The 13,431-nt window shown below is 44.8% G+C and overlaps 1 protein-coding gene across 2 annotated transcripts in view; it reads right to left on the bottom strand.

Moving 5' to 3' along the window:
- PPP1R1A (protein phosphatase 1 regulatory inhibitor subunit 1A) overlaps positions 1–13,431 on the bottom strand; it is a 478,692-nt gene that overhangs the window by 335,564 nt on the left and 129,697 nt on the right. The gene's annotated exons all lie outside the window — the stretch shown is intronic.

Below are 13,431 nucleotides of genomic sequence, written 5' to 3'. Positions count from 1 at the left end.
CAGGGGCTCTCCAAACGCAACATGGCATCCCATCTCAATTCCAGTCAATTTTGCATTGAAAAGTCAAATGGAGCTCCTTTCCTTCTGAGCTCTGCCATGCGCCCAAACAGTGGTTTATCCCCACATATGGGGTATCAACGTACTCAGAACAAATTGTACAACAACTTTCGGGGTCCATTTTCTCCTGTTGCCCTTGGTAAAATAAAACAAATTGGAGCTAAAATAAATTTTGTGTGAAAAAAAGTTAAATGTTCATTTTATTTAAACATTCCAAAAATTCCTGTAAAACACCTGAAGGGTTAATAAACTTCTTGAATGTGGTTTTGAGCACCTTGAGGGGTGCAGTTTTTAGAATGGTGTCACACTTGGGTATTTTCTATCATATAGACCCCTCAAAATGACTTCAAATGAGATGTGGTCCCTAAAAAAAAATGGTGTTGTAAAAATGAGAAATTGCTGGTCAACTTTTAACCCTTATAACTCCCTAACAAAAAAAAATTTTGGTTCCAAAATTGTGCTGATGTAAAGTAGACATGTGGGAAATGTTACTTATTAAGTATTTTGCATGACATATCTCTGTGATTTAAAGGGACACTGTCACCTGGATTTGGAGGGAACAATCTTCAGCCATGGAGGCGGGGTTTTCGGGTGTTTGATTCCCCCTTTCCTTACCCGCTGGCTGCATGCTGGCTGCAATATTGGATTGAAGTTCATTCTCTGTCCTCCATAGTACACGCCTGCGCAAAGCAAGATTGCTTTGTGCAGGCATGTACTACGGAGGACAGAGAATGAACTTCAATCCAATATTGCAGCCAGCATGCAGCCAGCGGGTAAGGAAAGGGTGAATCAAAAACCCCAAAACCCCGCCTCCATGGCTGAAGATTATTCCCTCCAAATCCAGGTGACAGTGTCCCTTTAAGGGTATAAAAATTCAAAGTTGGAAAATTTCCGTTTTTTTCTCAAATAAACGCCAGTTATATCGAATAAATTTTACCACTAACATGAAGTACAATACGTCACGAGAAAACATTGTTAGAATCGCCAAGATCCGTTGAAGCGTTCCAGAGTTATAATCTCATAAAGGGACAGTGGTCAGAATTGTAAAAATTGGCCCGGTCATTAACGTGCAAACCAATCTCGGGGCTTAAGGGGTTAAGTTTGAAGGAAGACTATAAGTCCATCTAGTTCAACCCATAGCCTAACCTAACATGCCCTAACATGTTGATCCAGAGATCTCTATTTAAAGATCTTTCTGTATTTCCAGGACTATGAAAATTGTACATTCACACTGAAGGCATCAAAACTATGAATTAACACATGTGGAATTATATACTTAACAAAAAAGTGTGAAACAACTGACATTTTGTCTTATATTCTAGGTTCTTCAAAGTAGCCACCTTTTGCTTTGTTGACTGCTTTCCACACTCTTGGCATTCTCTTGATGAGCTTTCAAGAGGTAGTCACAGGGAATGTTTTTCACTTCACTGGTGTGCCCTGTCAAGCTTAATAAGTGGGATTTCTTGCCTTATAAATGGGACTGGGACCATCAGTTGCATTGTGCAGAAGTCTGGTGGATACACAGCTGATAGTCCTACTGAATAGACTGTTAGCTGCTTTTTTCTTGTCATAAAACAAATTCTAAATAAAGAAAAACGAGTGGCCATCATTACTTTAAGAAATGAAGGTCAGTCTGAAAAATTGTGAAATCTTTGAAAGTGTCCCCAAGTGCAGTGGCAAAAACCATCAAGCGCTACAAAGAAACTGGCTCATGTGAGGACCGTCCCAGGAAAGGAAGACCAAGTTTCACCTCTGCTTCTGAGGATAAGTTTATCCGAGTCATCAGCCTCAGAAATCGCAGGTTAACAGCAGCTCAGATTAGAGACCAGGTCAATGCCACACAGAGTTCTAGCAGCAGACACCTCTCTACAACAACTGTTAAGAGGAGTCTTTGTGCAGCAGGCCTTCATGGTAAAATAGCTGCTAGGAAACCACTGCAAAGGACAGGCAACAAGCAGAAGAGACTTGTTTGGGCTAAAGAACACAAGGAATGAACATTAGACCAGTGGAAATCTGTGCTTTGGTCTGATGAGTCCAAATATGAGATTTTTGGTTCCAACCACCGTGTCTTTGTGCGACACAGAAAAGGTGAACGGATGGACTCTACATGCCTGGTTCCCACCATGAAGCATGGAGGAGGATGTGTGATGGTGTGGGGGTGCTTTGCTGGTGACACTGTTGGGGATTTATTCAAATTGAAGGCATACTGAACCAGCATGGCTGCCACAGCATCTTCCAGCGGCATGCTATTTCATCCGGTTTGCGTTTTAGTTGGACCATCATTTATTTTTTAACAGGACAATGACCCCAAACACACCTCCAGGCTGTGTTAGGGCTATTTGACCAAGAAGGAGAGTGATGGGGTACTATGCCAGATGACATGGTCTCCACCGTCATCAGACCTGAACCCAATTGAGATGGCTTGGAGTGAGCTGGACCGTAGAGTGATGGCAAAAGGGCCAAAAAGTGCTAAGCATCTCTGGGAACTCCTTCAAGATTGTTGGAAAACCAGTCCCGGTGTGTCATGATAAGGTAATTCAGTACCACAATGGACATTGAGGTCAGAGCACATACAGTGACCTGACAATAACCCAAAAACATAGAACGAACTCTAAGACGTGGAAACTCTGCTGACCGCAATCCCTAATCCTCACCAACACACTAAAGGCAGCCGTGGATTGTGCCTAACGCTCCCTATGCAACTCGACACAGCCTGAGAAACTAGCTAGCCTGAAGATAGAAAATAAGCCTACCTTGCCTCAGAGAAATACCCCAAAGGAAAAGGCAGTCCCCACATATAATGACTGTGAGTAAAGATGAAAAGACAAACGTAGAGATGAAATAGATTTAGCAAAGTGAGGCCCGACTTTCTGAACAGAGCGAGGATAGGAAAGGTAACTTTGCGGTCAACACAAAACCCTACAAAAACCACGCAAAGGGGGCAAAAAGACCCTCCGTACCGAACTAACGGCACGGAGGTACACCCTCTGCGTCCCAGAGCTCCCAGCAAGCAGGAAAAAACAAATAGACAAGCTGGACAGAAAAAAACAGCAAACAAAATAGCAAAGCAGAACTTAGCTATGCAGAACAGCAGGCCACAGGAACGATCCAGGAGGAAACAGGTCCAATACTAGAACATTGACTGGAGGCCAGGATCAAAGCACAAGGTGGAGTTAAATAGAGCAGCACCTAACGACTTCACCACATCACCTGAGGAAGGAAGCTCAGAAGCCGCAGTACCACTTTCCTCCACCAACGGAAGCTCACAGAGAAAATCAGCCGAAGTACCACTTGTGACCACAGGAGGGAGCTCTGCCACAGAATTCACAACAGTACCCCTTCCTTGAGGAGGGGTCACCGAACCCTCACCAGAGCCCCCAGTACGACCAGGATGAGCCATATGAAAGGCACGAACAAGATCGGGAGCATAGACATCAGAGGCAAAGACCCAGGAATTATCTTCCTGAGCAAAACCCTTCCACTTAACCAGATACTGGAGTTTCCGTCTTGAAACACGAGAATCCAAAATCTTCTCCACAATATACTCCAACTCCCCCTCCACCAAAACCGGGGCAGGAGGATCAACAGATGGAACCATAGGTGCCACGTATCTCCGCAACAATGACCTATGGAATACGTTATGTATGGAAAAAGAATCTGGAAGGGTCAGACGAAAAGACACAGGATTAAGAACCTCAGAAATCCTATACGGACCAATGAAACGAGGTTTAAACTTAGGAGAGGAAACCTTCATAGGAATATGATGAGAAGATAACCAAACCAAATCCCCAACACGAAGTCGGGGACCCACACAGCGTCTGCGATTAGCGAAACGTTGAGCCTTCTCCTGGGACAAGGTCAAATTGTCCACTACATGAGTCCAAATCTGCTGCAACCTGTCCACCACAGTATCCACACCAGGACAGTCCGAAGACTCAACCTGCCCTGAAGAGAAACGAGGATGGAACCCAGAGTTGCAGAAAAAAGGCGAAACCAAGGTAGCCGAGCTGGCCCGATTATTAAGGGCGAACTCAGCCAACGGCAAAAAGGACACCCAGTCATCCTGATCAGCAGAAACAAAGCATCTCAGATATGTTTCCAAGGTCTGATTGGTTCGTTCGGTCTGGCCATTAGTCTGAGGATGGAAAGCCGAGGAAAAAGACAAGTCAATGCCCATCCTACCACAAAAGGCTCGCCAAAACCTCGAAACAAACTGGGAACCTCTGTCAGAAACGATATTCTCTGGAATGCCATGTAAACGAACCACATGCTGGAAGAACAATGGCACCAAATCAGAGGAGGAAGGTAATTTAGACAAGGGTACCAAATGGACCATCTTAGAGAAGCGATCACAGACCACCCAAATGACTGACATCTTTTGAGAGACGGGAACATCTGAAATGAAATCCATAGAGATATGTGTCCAAGGCATCTTCGGGATCGGCAAGGGCAAAAGCAACTGGCACGAGAACAGCAGGGCTTAGCCCGAGCACAAATCCCACAGGACTGCACAAAAGTACGCACATGGCCACCAAAAGGATCTAGCCACCAAATCTCTGGTACCAAAGATTCCAGGATGACCAGCCAACACCGAACAATGAACCTCAGAGATAACTTTATTCGTCCACCTATCAGGGACAAACAGTTTCTCCGCTGGGCAACGATCAGGTTTATTAGCCTGAAATTTTTGCAGCACCCGCCGCAAATTAGGGGAGATGGCAGACACAATTACTCCCTCTTTGAGGATACCCGCCGGCTCAGATAAACCCGGAGAGTCGGGCACAAAACTCCTAGACAGAGCATCCGCCTTCACATTTTTAGAGCCCGGAAGGTACGAAATCACAAAGTCAAAATGGGCAAAAAACAGCGACCAACGAGCCTGTCTAGGATTCAACCGCTTGGCAGACTCGAGGTAAGTCAAGTTCTTATGATCAGTCAAGACCACCACGCGATGCTTAGCTCCTTCAAGCCAATGACGCCACTCCTCGAATGCCCACTTCATGGCCAGCAACTCTCGATTGCCCACATCATAATTTCGCTCAGCAGGCGAAAACTTCCTGGAAAAGAAGGCGCATGGTTTCATCACCGAGCAATCAGAACTTCTCTGCGACAAAACAGCCCCTGCTCCAATCTCAGAAGCATCAACCTCGACCTGGAACGGAAGTGAAACATCTGGTTGACACAACACAGGGGCAGAAGAAAAACGACGCTTCAACTCTTGAAAAGCTTCCACAGCAGCAGAAGACCAATTGACCACATCAGCACCCTTCTTGGTCAAATCGGTCAATGGTTTAGCAATACTAGAAAAATTGCAGATGAAGCGACGATAAAAATTAGCAAAGCCCAGGAACTTTTGCAGACTTTTCAGAGATGTCGGCTGAGTCCAATCATAGATGGCTTGGACCTTAACAGGGTCCATCTCGATAGTAGAAGGGGAAAAGATGAACCCCAAAAATGAAACCTTCTGAACACCAAAGAGACATTTTGATCCCTTCACAAACAAAGAATTAGCACGCAGGACTTGAAACACCGTTCTGACCTGCTTCACATGAGACTCCCAATCATCCGAGAAGATCAAAATCTTTAATCTCTCCCTCTCCTCTGGCATTTTCCCCTCCTCCTTCAAACACTCTATCATTACTCCATTACTAAAGAAACCCACCCTCGACCCATCCTGCACAAACAACTACAGACCGGTCTCCAATCTCCCCTTCATCTCTAAACTCTTGGAGCGCCTGATATACTCCCGCCTTACCCGTTACCTCTCCACTCACTCCCTCCTAGACCCTTCACAGTCCGGCTTCCACCCCCTACATTCGACAGAAACTGCACTCATGAAAGTGACCAATGACCTTCTGACAGCAAAACGTAATGGTGACCACTCTCTGCTCATTCTTCTCGACCTTTCTGCAGCTTTTGACACTGTTGACCACCCTCTCCTGCTCTCTAGGCTCCAGTCACTAGGCATTAAGGACACTGCTCTCTCCTGGTTCTCCTCCTATCTTTCCGACCGCTCCTTCAGTGTTCTGTTCTCTGGCTCCACTTCATCTCCTCTTCCTCTCACTGTTGGGGTACCTCAGGGCTCAGTCCTTGGCCCCCTTCTGTTCTCTCTCTACACGGCCCCAATTGGACAGACCATCAGCAGATTTGGCTTTCAGTACCATCTTTATGCCGACGACACACAACTATATACGTCATCCCCTGACCTTACCCCCGCTGTACTACAGAATGCCACTGACTGTCTGTCCGCAGTCTCCAACATCATGTCCGCTCTCTATCTGAAACTCAACCTCTCCAAAACTGAACTTCTTCTGCTCCTACCATCTACTAACCTCCCTAAATCTGACATTTCCCTCTCCATGGGTGGCACCATAATAACACCCCGGCGGCAGGCGCGCTGTCTGGGTGTTATGTTTGACTCCGATCTCTCCTTCACCTCCCATATACAATCTCTTGCCCGCTCGTGCCGCTTACACCTAAAGAACATCTCTAGAATCCGCCCTTTTCTCACCATGGAGACAGCTAAAACCCTCACGGTCGCCCTGATCCACTCCCGCCTGGACTACTGTAATGCTCTATTAATTGGCCTCCCCCTCACTCGACTTTTCCCTCTCCAGTCCATCCTTAATGCAGCAGCCAGGGTCGTCCATCTGGCTAATCGTTACTCGGACGCGTCCGCTCTTCGCCAGTCGTTACACTGGCTGCCCATTCATTACAGGATACAATTCAAAGTACTTGTTCTCACCCACAAAGCTCTCCACAGTGCGGAACCCCCTTACATCTACTCCCTCATTTCTGTCTATCAGCCTAACAGACCACTGCGCTCTGCAAATGACTTTCGGCTAACCTCTGCACTAATTCGTACCTCCCACTCCCGACTCCAAGACTTCTCCCGTGCTGCGCCAATCCTCTGGAATGCTCTACCCCAAGATATTAGGACCATCCATAATTTGCATAGTTTTAGGCGCTCGCTCAAAACACATTTGTTCAGAGCGGCCTATCACGTTCACTAATCAAAGTTATGTTATGTTTGTGTGTGTGTAGCCCATTCACTATCTCCATCTATTCCCCAACCCCTGAAGATGGCTGGACCATGATTGTAAATACATCATTGTAAATACACACCTGTACTTTGTATCTCCCCCACCTCATTGTAGATTGTAAGCTCTCACGAGTAGGGTCGTCTTATTTTGCTTTAATTATTGTATTGTGAACGTTGTTACTTATGACTTTTGTGTTTGAAACTGTTAAACTGTAAAGCGCTGCGGAATATGTTGGCGCTATATAAATAAAGATTATTATTATTATTATTATCAAAATGTCATCCAAGTACACAATCAGGAATTTATCCAGGTACTCTCGGAAGATGTCATGCATAAAGGACTGAAACACTGATGGAGCATTGGCAAGTCCGAATGGCATTACTAGATACTCAAAATGGCCCTCGGGCGTATTAAATGCAGTTTTCCATTCATCGCCTCGCTTAATACGCACAAGATTATACGCACCACGAAGATCTATCTTGGTGAACCAAGTAGCCCCCTTAATCCGAGCAAACAAATCAGATAACAACGGCAAAGGGTACTGAAATTTAACCGTGATCTTATTTAGAAGGCGGTAATCTATACAAGGTCTCAGTGAACCATCCTTCTTGGCCACAAAAAAGAACCCTGCTCCTAATGGTGATGATGACGGGCGAATATGCCCCTTCTCCAAGGACTCCTTCACATAACTCCGCTTAGCGGCGTGCTCAGGCACAGATAAATTAAACAGTCGACCTTTTGGGAATTTACTACCAGGATTCAAATCGATAGCACAATCACAATCCCTATGCGGAGGTAGGGTATCGGACTTGGGCTCATCAAATACATCCCGGTAATCAGACAAGAACTCTGGAACCTCAGAAGGGGTGGATGACGAAATAGTCAGAAATGGGACATCACCATGTAACCCCTGACAACCCCAGCTGGACACAGACATGGATTTCCAATCTAATACTGGATTATGGACTTGTAGCCATGGCAACCCCAACACGACCACATCATGCAGATTATGCAACACCAGAAAGCGAATAACCTCCTGATGTGCAGGAGCCATGCACATGGTCAGCTGGGTCCAGTACTGAGGCTTATTCTTGGCCAAAGGCGTAGCATCAATTCCTCTCAATGGAATAGGACACTGCAAGGGCTCCAAGAAAAACCCACAACGCCTAGCATACTCTAAGTCCATCAAATTCAGGGCAGCGCCTGAATCCACAAATGCCATGACAGAATACGATGACAAAGAGCAGATCAAGGTAACGGACAGAAGAAATTTTGACTGTACCGTACCAATGGTGGCAGACCTAGCGAACCGCTTAGTGCGCTTAGGACAATCAGAGATAGCATGAGTGGAATCACCACAGTAAAAACACAGCCCATTCAGACGTCTGTGTTCTTGCCGTTCAACTCTGGTCAAAGTCCTATCGCACTGCATAGGCTCAGATTTAAGCTCAGGTAATACCGCCAAATGGTGCACAGATTTACGCTCACGCAAGCGTCGACCGATCTGAATTGCCAAAGACATAGACTCATTCAGACCAGCAGGCATAGGAAATCCCACCATGACATCCTTAAGGGCTTCAGAGAGACCTTTTCTGTAAATAGCTGCGAGCGCACCTTCATTCCATTGAGTGAGTACGGACCACTTTCTAAATTTCTGACAATATACCTCTATCTCATCCTGACCCTGACACAGAGCCAGCAAATTTTTCTCTGCCTGATCCACTGAATTAGGTTCATCGTACAGCAATCCGAGCGCCAGGAAAAACGCATCGATATTACTTAATGCAGGATCTCCTGACGCAAGAGAAAATGCCCAGTCCTGAGGGTCGCCACGTAAAAAAGAAATAATGATCCTAACTTGATGAACTGGGTCACCAGAGGAGCGAGGTTTCAAAGCCAGAAATAGTTTACAATTATTTTTGAAACTCAGAAATTTAGTTCTATCTCCAAAAAACAAATCAGGAATAGGAATTCTCGGTTCTAACATAGAATTCTGAACCACAAAGTCTTGAATATTTTGTACTCTTGCCGTGAGCTGATCCACACATGAAGACAGACCCTTAATGTCCATCGCTACACCTGTGTCCTGAAACACCCAAATGTCTAGGGGAAAAAAAAGGCAAAACACAGTGCAGAGAAAAAAAATGGTCTCAGAACTTCTTTTTTCCCTCTATTGAGAATCATTAGTATTATTGGCCTCCAGTACTGTCATGATAAGGTAATTCAGTACCACAATGGACATTGAGGTCAGAGCACATACAGTGACCTGACAATAACCCAAAAACATAGAACGAACTCTGAGACGTGGAAACTCTGCTGACCGCAATCCCTAATCCTCACCAACACACTAAAGGCAGCCGTGGATTGCGCCTAACGCTCCCTATGCAACTCGACACAGCCTGAGAAACTAGCTAGCCTGAAGATAGAAAATAAGCCTACCTTGCCTCAGAGAAATACCCCAAAGGAAAAGGCAGCCCCCACATATAATGACTGTGAGTAAAGATGAAAAGACAAACGTAGAGATGAAATAGATTTAGCAAAGTGAGGCCCGACTTTCTGAACAGAGCGAGGATAGGAAAGGTAACTTTGCGGTCAACACAAAACCCTACAAAAACCACGCAAAGGGGGCAAAAAGACCCTCCGTACCGAACTAACGGCACGGAGGTACACCCTCTGCGTCCCAGAGCTCCCAGCAAGCAGGAAAAAACAAATAGACAAGCTGGACAGAAAAAAACAGCAAACAAAATAGCAAAGCAGAACTTAGCTATGCAGAGCAGCAGGCCACAGGAACGATCCAGGAGGAAACAGGTCCAATACTAGAACATTGACTGGAGGCCAGGATCAAAGCACAAGGTGGAGTTAAATAGAGCAGCACCTAACGACTTCACCACATCACCTGAGGAAGGAAACTCAGAAGCCGCAGTAGCACTTTCCTCCACCAACGGAAGCTCACAGAGAGAATCAGCCGAAGTACCACTTGTGACCACAGGAGGGAGCTGTGCCACAGAATTCACAACACCGGTGACTACCTCTTGAAGCTCATCAAGAGAATGCCAAGAGTGTGCAAAGCAGTCATCAAAGCAAAAGGTGGCTACTTTGAAGAACCTATAATATAAGACATAGTTTCAGTTGTTTCACACTTTTTTGTTAAGTATATAATTCCACATGTGTTAATTCATAGTTTTGATGCCTTCAGTGTGTACAATTTTCATAGTCATGAAAATACAGAAAAATCTTTAAATGAGAATGTGTGTCCAAACTTTTGGGTCTGTACTGTATATATTAAAAATATAAAAAAAATAACACAATTGAAAAATGTGTGAATACCTATAACACATAAAAAACAAATGACATCCAATATGTGGATTGGAATAAGTGCTGGATCAGCGAGGTGCAAAGTATAATTGGAAGTCACACAATGTGAAAGTAAAAAAAAAGTGACCAAATGCAATGCAAAAAGGCTAAAGTGCTAATAGGAAAACCAAAACTTTCAGATGGGATGAATATCTGTGGTATATACTGTACCTTGAAGTCACGTAACAGTACAGGCACAGCGCACTCCACGATGCGCGTTTCATAATTACTTCCTTCGCTTTTATATGTTATAGGTATTCACACATTTTTCAGCCTCAGTCATTTTTAATTACAGCAGGATCCTACTTTCCCATAGAAAAGAAGGCTTTAGCCAAAGAGATTCCCAGCAACGAGAATTGCCTTATCGTGGCTGCCGGGAACAGATGAATTGGCCGATTTATGTGCGGTGCCCCAGGGTGCTGGTCGTCGCAGTGGTATTGCATAACTGTCGGGGAGAGTGATGCTACATTTGAAGCAAAGAAGGAAAACTGCATCCCGGTATCACAAACATGCAACACATTTCACACTCCAGAGCACCAGGGGGAGCTTCTGCTCCTATTTATTAGGTCACTCCCCATATTTATAACTGGTAGTCTGTAGGGAAATTTAGTTAGTTCCGGAAGTAGTCAGTTCCTGGCAGAGCTCCAGACAGGAGTTCCATTAGTTCCAGACCAGAGTCTGAGGAGGATGGAAGGTTAAAGGAGCTAGGCATGCCCTCAGAGCTGCAGCCCTCAGTAAGAGATATTAAAAGGCAGAACTGTATTGCAGCGAGCGTGAAGGAAGTCGAAGCAAAGGAGAGGATACCAGAAGGGGACCAGCCCCGCTCAAGCCGTCTCCTTCTGAGGCGCAACATTCCGTTACCGGGACACCGAGGGAATAAGGACCCCTACGCCTTATTTCAGAGATCAGCAGGACAGCTATTTGCAGGTTACGTGTCCGCACCTACACCCAGGAGGCATGGTGACACCTACAGAGCCGGGTTATCTAAGAGACCCTATAAACAGGCTCAAGTCACCAGTCATATGGGTTTTGTCCTATCCTAAATGGGGGACAGAGAGAACGAAACACCACATCTGTGAGACCCTTATGTGAAGCCATAAGCAGTAAGGGACTACACCACTGCGGCGCAAGGGAAGGCTACTGATTTCCACCTGGATAAGGGGACTCCAAACTGGCCGGACTCTGCCTGTCCTGTGATCTGGTGCCCTGGACTGTGGATGCTGAAGTCTTCAGTAAGAGACTGCAACCTTGTGTCCTCGTTCTTCTCTGCACCTCTCACCATACCACCATCTACACACTGGGAAGCCCTGGGGATATACTTCACCTGTAGGAAGGTATACCATCTAGCTGCCATAACATCACCACAGCGGACCCCTTAAAGCAGCGTCGGTCACCCTGACCGAGTACCACAGGTGGCTTCATGAACATAAACTCTATCCCTTTAAAGACCTTTCCCATTTACACAGACATCCCAGGGCCACGGACTGGGTCAGCCACTGTGACATCCCCCCCCCTGTGAACCGCAGGACCCGGTACCCAGTACCCCACGCCCTTGGGGGGCGATCCATATGCGCTAAGTATTTTCAATTCTCAAGAGTAGTAATGCAATTCAAATTTCATATACTATATCATATTGCATTCATTTTCTAAACTGTTCTTTGTTCAAAATTGCCAGAAGAACTTCATAGACAAGTATATGCTCTTCAATAGCTAAAGTATCCTTCAGTATTATATGACTCGATGAACCACTGTGACAAAAGTAATAGATACGATTATCACTCTTATTTCGGATGCTATCATTGATAGTTTAGGGCCTCTGCATATAGTAATGGTGGCCAAACTGTAGCATTACTGTTCCTTGTGTGTGGCCTATAGATAATTCCATGATTCATGGCCAGTCATCCAGTTTTTAATTGTCATCTATTCGTCTTTTTTTATTCTCTACTTTTTGTCCGGTAGCAACCATCAGCTAATCACTAGCAGAAAGACACCAACATTGTGCAGGGGGTATGTAGGCCCCAAATAAGTCTATGGCTCCCAAATGTGTCACTACATAAAATTTTTAGCAGCAGGGTGACTATCAATAATACAATTTAACCTTTATTTAAGATATGTAAAAATGTATAAGGTACCACACATATTAATACAAACACCAAGGTTCCTGATTTACAAGTTTATAATGGTAATCATTTTCTATTTTTGATTTATTCTTTATCCATCACAGTGGTCTAGATAAAATCAAAACCAGTAGGTTGGGAACCTTGGGGTTTTTATTAATGTGTTGGTGTTAACCTTATATGTTTTTGCATATCTTTTTCAAAGATTAATTTTTATTATTGATGCTGCTGTTAACCAGCAACTATCAGCACAAGAGACGTTGCTACATAGGGTATCCACAATTTACAGCCTGGAACCATTGATATTAACACTTATCATAAGTGATATTTGAATATACTTATACTCAGTCAGCCTTCCACTAATTGAATTTATGGGGGATAATATTACAGAGCATTCTTATAGGACAGGGACATTATTATAGCTTGGGGGACATTATTATAGCTTGGGGACCATTGTTACAGGATGGGGCCAAGATGCGGGGCATTCTTACAGGATAGGGACATTATTACAGGACAGGAGACATTATTACAGCATGGAGGACATTATTGCAGAATTAGGGCATTATTTCAGGAAAAAGACCAGAATGCGGAACAGTATTACAATATGGGTGGCATTATTACAGGATAGGGGCCAGGACAGAGGATATTATTAAAAGGGACTGTACTTCTGACAAACATGCTGGCGGGGCCAGGTCCAAATTTTTCAGCCGAGCCCAAAGGACTTTAGTTGCATCACTGTAGGTGACTCTAAGCACTGCATCATCAGAAAAGATTTCTTCTAGTCACCTGACCACTGCAGCCAATCACAAGATTCAGTGGTCCTGTAACTTCTGATTGGAGATGTCATCACTTCCAAATCA

The sequence above is a fragment of the Ranitomeya imitator genome, chromosome 3 (genome assembly GCF_032444005.1).
Source record: "Ranitomeya imitator isolate aRanImi1 chromosome 3, aRanImi1.pri, whole genome shotgun sequence".
Lineage (NCBI taxonomy): Eukaryota > Metazoa > Chordata > Amphibia > Anura > Dendrobatidae > Ranitomeya > Ranitomeya imitator.
Note: the sequence above shows the minus strand (reverse complement) of the source record. Positions and strands in the feature narration are given on the sequence as shown.